This window comes from Pongo abelii, chromosome 16 (assembly GCF_028885655.2).
Source record: "Pongo abelii isolate AG06213 chromosome 16, NHGRI_mPonAbe1-v2.0_pri, whole genome shotgun sequence".
Lineage (NCBI taxonomy): Eukaryota > Metazoa > Chordata > Mammalia > Primates > Hominidae > Pongo > Pongo abelii.
The window spans coordinates 30,869,446-30,875,616 of NC_072001.2; the positions used below are offsets into that span (position 1 = coordinate 30,869,446).

The 6,171-nt window shown below is 41.3% G+C and overlaps 1 pseudogene; it reads right to left on the reverse strand.

The window, feature by feature from the left end:
* Positions 1–3,264: 3,264 nt before the first annotated feature.
* Positions 3,265–3,962, reverse strand: LOC100444392 (centromere protein U-like; annotated as a pseudogene).
* Positions 3,963–6,171: the final 2,209 nt, after the last annotated feature.

Sequence of the window (6,171 nt, forward strand, 5' to 3'; positions counted from 1 at the left end):
GGCATGAGCCACTGTGCCCAGCCCAAAGGTATGTAACTTTAAATGAGAGTCGTGCTATTTAGTCAAAGTCAGGGTGTTGGGAAGCCTTGATCCTGTGATGTGTGTTCAGTCAAATGACCTTGAATTGATCCAATTTCCTAACAGTAACATTATGGCTCAATGCTTGGCTAAGACCTTTGGTCGTCATCAAAATCTGAATGGGCTATAGAGAAAAAATTTTACAACTAGTCTTTTACACTAATGGCTGAGAGAAGAGGAAAGGCTGAAATCTGTCATATCACTTGACACGTAATAGAAATGGATAGCTGTTTGCTTTCCATAGCGTGAATACCTCTTACAAATTGAGATCATATGGTAGATTGTAATAACAGGAAAGACTCTTCTAAGAGGCAATAGATTAAAAAAATTGCTGGTCGGATGCGGTGGCGCACGCCTGTAATCCCAGCACTTTGGGAGGCGGAGGCGGGCAGATCGTGAGGTCAGGAGATCGAGACCATCCTGGCTAACACAGGAAAACCCTGTCTCTACTAAAAAAACACAAAAAAATTAGCCTGGCCTGGTGGCGGGCCCCTATAGTCCCAGCTACTTGGGAGGCTGAGGCAGGAGAATGGTGTGAACCAGGGAGGCGGAGGTTGCAGTGAGCTGAGATCATGCCACTGCACTCCAGCCTGGGCGACAGAGTGAGACTCCATCTCAAAAAAACAAAAAACAAAACAAAACAAAAAAATGCTTAGTAAAATGTCACAGTCACAGTTTTTGCCTACCAAGAATTTCTTTTCTTTTCTTTTCTTTTTTTTTTTACCATCTTGAGAAATTATTTGTTAGGACGATCAACTAACTGTCTCAAAGGTTGCCAATCCAAATGTTCTTAATAATTAAAGTTAAAATTAGAATACAAACCCAATATAAAATAGAACACAATAGCCAAATTATGATTTTGAAATAATTAACAAAGTCAAACTTCCAGCTGCAAATTGTATCTAAGGGTGTATGATTAAATTCCCCTTACAGAATTTTATCATATTTTGATAGTTTGCTGTTTAATATCATGTTTTCAAGATGACAGCAGAAAAGCTGTCACGCCATGACTACCACACAAATGATAATGGAATTTTATACAAATATTCAACAAGCTAATGTGTTCAAGCTCCCTTGGGCACCTGCTCTAGGGAGGGATAAAGGGTAAGAACTCACATTTGTCACTACATGTTTGGTTTAGAGGTAAGACATATGCCCAAATATCTACACTCAATAAAGCAGGAGGGACAGTTACTACAAGAGAAGAGCAAAAAAGCACTGAGGTCACCCCAAGAACAGGATGCTCATCCAGAGGTGTAGAGGTGTGTTCCAGACAATGCAGAGACGCTAAACCTCGCTTTTAACCAAAGTATTATGCTCAAGCTAAATCAATGTTACAGGTAACTTCCCCAAACTTAGTAACCAAACTCCAAATCACAAGCTTTGGACTAGTTAGGTAATTTACAAAATACCTTTAGAAGCATTCCATTTCATGATTTCTAATATATAAACAAACCTTAGGCTCAGGAAAAGTCACTTAGATCAGCGTCAAAACCTTAACATTGAATTTAGAAGTGAGGAATACAAATCTGATCATAAAATATGTATACGTTACATATAATTATTACACATATTTTGTATAAAATTATAAAGGGTATACAAATACACATTTTTTTCCCTAGAACTGAAACATTTCTATTAATCTGAGGCAGATGGTGTAACAGTAGCAAAATCTGCAGTAAAAATCCAGAAGCAACTACAAAATGTATTAAAACAATAAATTTGTTTTCACATTATATTCCTTTTTAATGTTTCTTACCTTTTTTTTGAGACAAGGTCTTGCTCTGTCACCCAGGCTGGAGTGCAGTGGTGCGATCACAGCTCAGTGCAGCGTGGATCTCCCGGGCTCAAGCGATCTTCCCACCTCAGCCTCCTGAGTAGCTGGGACTACAGGCCTGCACTACCACACCTGGCTAGTTTTTGTATTTTCAGTAGAGGTGGGCTTTCACCATGTCACCCAAGGCTGGTCTTGAACTCCTGGGCTCAAGGGATCCACTTGCCTCAGCCTCCCGAAGTGCTATGATTACAGGTGAGAGCCACCACGCCTGGCCTGTTTCTTAACTTCTAAAATTACACCTACCATTTATCTGTGAAAATAGCTTGTTTTTTATATGCAAAAGATGCTGTGAGCATGGGCTAGACAAAACAGAAGAGGTTGGTCTTTCAAACATGGCTGAGTGGTCTTATATGAATAAAAATTATAATAAAGCAGAGTGTGATTTTTTAATTGAGATTTATACACAGAATATGAACTTCCCTTGATGAAATTCAGCTGTCTGAGTGAAAATACCTTACACAAATCAGCGATTCTGGACATTATTCCTCCAGCCTTCATTAAGTAGCTAAGAAAAGTGCTGATATAATGAAGTTTCACTGGTTTATAGTGATACTATTTTAGGTGGACTCTGTAATTCCGTATCTGCATTTGTCTTGCCCCAAAGCTTCTGATACTCTAGCATGCAAATGCCCTCCCGCAATGATCTTCTGAAGCACAGTAAAAAGTAAAATTGGAGTTACCGTTTCCTTTATGTTTGCTTCTTTCGCTTGAACATCTGAATAATCTTGATAAAGCTGTTTTAAATTAGATAAGAAATATGATGCATTCCTAAGGGAAGACTTTCTGTCTTTAAGTTCATCATATTCTGTTTGTAGTTGTTTCAGCTGAGGCTCTAACCTATACAAAAATAAGTGACATATAATAAAATGTACCAGCCTATCTTGTGTGAGACTGAGGCTATAAGTACGCTGAGCGAGTGTGAAGAACCAGGGTTGGCCAACTAGATGACTTGCTTTGGCTCTGAAACTATGAATGTGTAAAAGATTCTGAGTTTCAGTTTAAAACGTAGGAAATAAAAATCTCTGAAATACAATGCACAATGAATAATTAGTGGTGATATCCACAGAAGAATATGCCTTATAAATGCTGAAATTCATCAAGCCATTCAAGTCTTGGGAACTACTGGATCAAATGTATGCCTGGCTAACATTCAGAGGCTCGTGCAGGAGGAGCCAGGCAATACAGTCTAACACAGAAACCATGGACAGAAAGCTTTCCCAATGCTCCTTCCTTTTATCAAATCTTGTCCACTTTCCAAAGTCTAATAAAATCAGTGGAAGACTATCAGTGCCTGGATGAAAATGTGTGACGTTGGGCAAACTGTTTCATCTCTCCGTGACTGAGTTTCTTCACTTATGCTCTAGGTGGGTTTTCTCAAATTCAGGCAAAACAATATTCAACTCCATGATGTCCCTGGTTTTCATTCCTTCTAGACACCAAGTGTGCACATTGTTGGAAGTATCTGAGCCTACGGCTTTACTTCTTGATTTCTTCCTTTTGTCACAAGACATCTTCCATTTTTTCTGAGTTTTTGACTGACTTGCTATTGCCAAGTTCTCTTTTTTCAACAGAGGGCTGGGCACTAAGGGGCCTGTCTTTTTAGAAGTGACCGACTCAGCTGGTTTCTCTGAAAGTTCTGAAGATGCTGTAGTTGGAATAACCTCATGTCATTGTGTACTTATTTTCTCTGCTGATTTAACTTTCCTTCTTGTATCACTTTCTTCATCACTAATGGGCTTTCAGTCATCACTAATGGGCTTGAGCTTTCTTCCTGGCTTTTTTGCACTAATTGTTACAGATTCGATTTCACTTGCTTCATTTCCAGAATTGTCTGAACAAAGGTCTCATAAGGTTCTTCATCATTCTCATTTTCCCCCGGCCCGCCAGTGCTTGAGACATCAGAATTATCAGGAAAATCGAACACGTCAATAGGCTTGCACTTTCGACCAGCTTTATCTTTCATGAAATGTGTTCCTTCTAAAGTGTTCTTTGAACATCTTGCACCCTCAGGCCTGTAAGGCCGAGCCTGCCACCACCTCAGGGCCATCTGGGCTGTCCCGTGCACTACAGGGTATGTAGCGGCATCCCTGGGCTCTGCTCACTAGAGGCAACTGGCGCCTCCCTAAATCATGACAATCCAAATATCCCCTAGCATTCCCAAATATCCCCTGTTGGGGGAATAAATCCTTCCCCACCACCCATTGATAACTACTGGGCTAAAAATCACCAGCCCCAGGCCAGGCTCTGTGGCTCATGCCTGTAATCCCAGCACTTTTGGAGGCTGAAGCAGGCAGATTGCTTGAGCTCAGGAGTTCCAGATTAGCCTGGGCAACATGGTGAGACCCCATCTCTGCAAAAAATACAAAAATTGGCCAGGCTTCGTGGCAGATGCCTGGGCAACAGAGCCAGATCCTGTCTCAAAACAAAAACAAAAAACAAAATCACCAGCCCCAGGTGGGTTTGCTGGGTGAGAGCTAGCAAATTTGCAAGGAACAGAGAGTTCCCAACTCAAGCAAACTGTTCACCAGCATAGAAAAATACACTAAATGGCCACTCAATTTATAACTAGCAAAACCCTGGCCCCAAAACCAGATAGGAGAGCAAGAAAGGAGAAAGCTATAATTCAATCTTATCTGTAAAAAGAGATGCAAATAGCAAAATGAAACCATGATTGTATGAAAAGATCAGTATGTACATGATCAGGTAACTTTTATACTAGGAGTTTTAAAAAAGAAACTATCCATATAGTGTTATATTTAAACAGATTAAAGACCAGACCATATAATTACCTTAATATAACCCACACTGATAAATTAAGGTTGCAAGTAAATGCTTTGTAGGCACGCAGTGAGGCCCCAGCACACTTATCTGCAGCACCTTGTCTTTGGTTTCTGTTTGTTTATTTTATGCATCAATTTATCTGTTTTAGCACACAGATATACACTGTGTTATTTTCCAATGACTGGAGAGTATTCCATTATAAATGGACAGTTGTTGGTTTATTTAAGCAATGGCTCTGCCCAGTGGAAATATAGGTATTTCCAGACATTGCTGTTATTCAACAACGTTGCATCACCTGAGCCTTGTCTATGTGTCATTGATTACATCTAGAGAAATTCCTATAACTGAGATTCCTGGGTCAAAGAGCATGTGCATTTAAAATGTTGTTCGATATGAGGAAATTGCCTTCCAAAGTGGCTCACCATTTTACAGCAGTACTGGGTGGGAGTCCTCAGGAGACTAAGAGAAATGGGAGTGCTATGGGCAGTATGCGGGAGAAGAGGGAGCGTAGAACCCAGCCAAGTCTGTAAGGGGCAGCTTTTGCTGGAAAAGACACTTGCAAATGACACATTCTTGTAAACTTTGCTTATCATCAAAATCAAAAAACATTTTACACCCAAGAGGGTGATTTTAGTGTTTTTTGAGAAAATAAATATGCTTTTGGTTGCAAAAATTCCCGAGAAGGACCAAAAGCATCCTATTTAAGTAAAATGCCAGAGAGGTGATCAATATTAATTGTAGGCGGGAGAGGTGACAAACTGGTGGCCCACTAACTGAGGCCAGCCCACAGGGGGGTTTCACACAAGCAGTCTTAGTAATTTGGGAGAGATGCCAACAGATGCTCTCGTGAGCTCCTTTCTCACTGAAATCTAGGGATGCCCCCAACAAGATGTATCTGGAGGCCAACTCTGGGTTGAGATTGTTTGGCTGAGGGAAGGAGCAGGCAGGGGAAGTGTTTTAAAGCCCTGGTTCTCAGTGTACAGGCCTTAGACCAATAGCATTGCAGCACAGGGGAACATCTCAGGAATGCAGATTCTTGGGTCCCACCCCAGATCTACTGAATCAGCAATTCTGGGTGAGGTGGGGCCAGCCACGTGGGCTTTAACCAGCCTTCCAAGTGCTTTTCTGCACTCTCACATTGGAGAAGGAGTGTTCTAGGTACATCACCCCAGCCCATCCCTGATCAAATCACAATGTGGCCTTTGAATGTCACCAACTCTGGGAATGTTTTCTCCACCTCTCTCTCTATCTGGTTCTCTTCTTACCTGCTTGTGTCTGTTTCTGCCTATGCATGTATCTTTCTGACTGCCTTTCTCTCTCTGTCTCTCTAACTCCGTCTTCTTACTTGGCCCTGTTGTTCTCTGCCACTCTGCCAATCTCTGTGGATGTCTTTGTCTCTCTGTCTCTACATCTTTGTGTCCCTCTTTCCAACTGCCTCTCTCTCTCTCTTGCTGTGGTCGCTCTGCGTTGGTCTC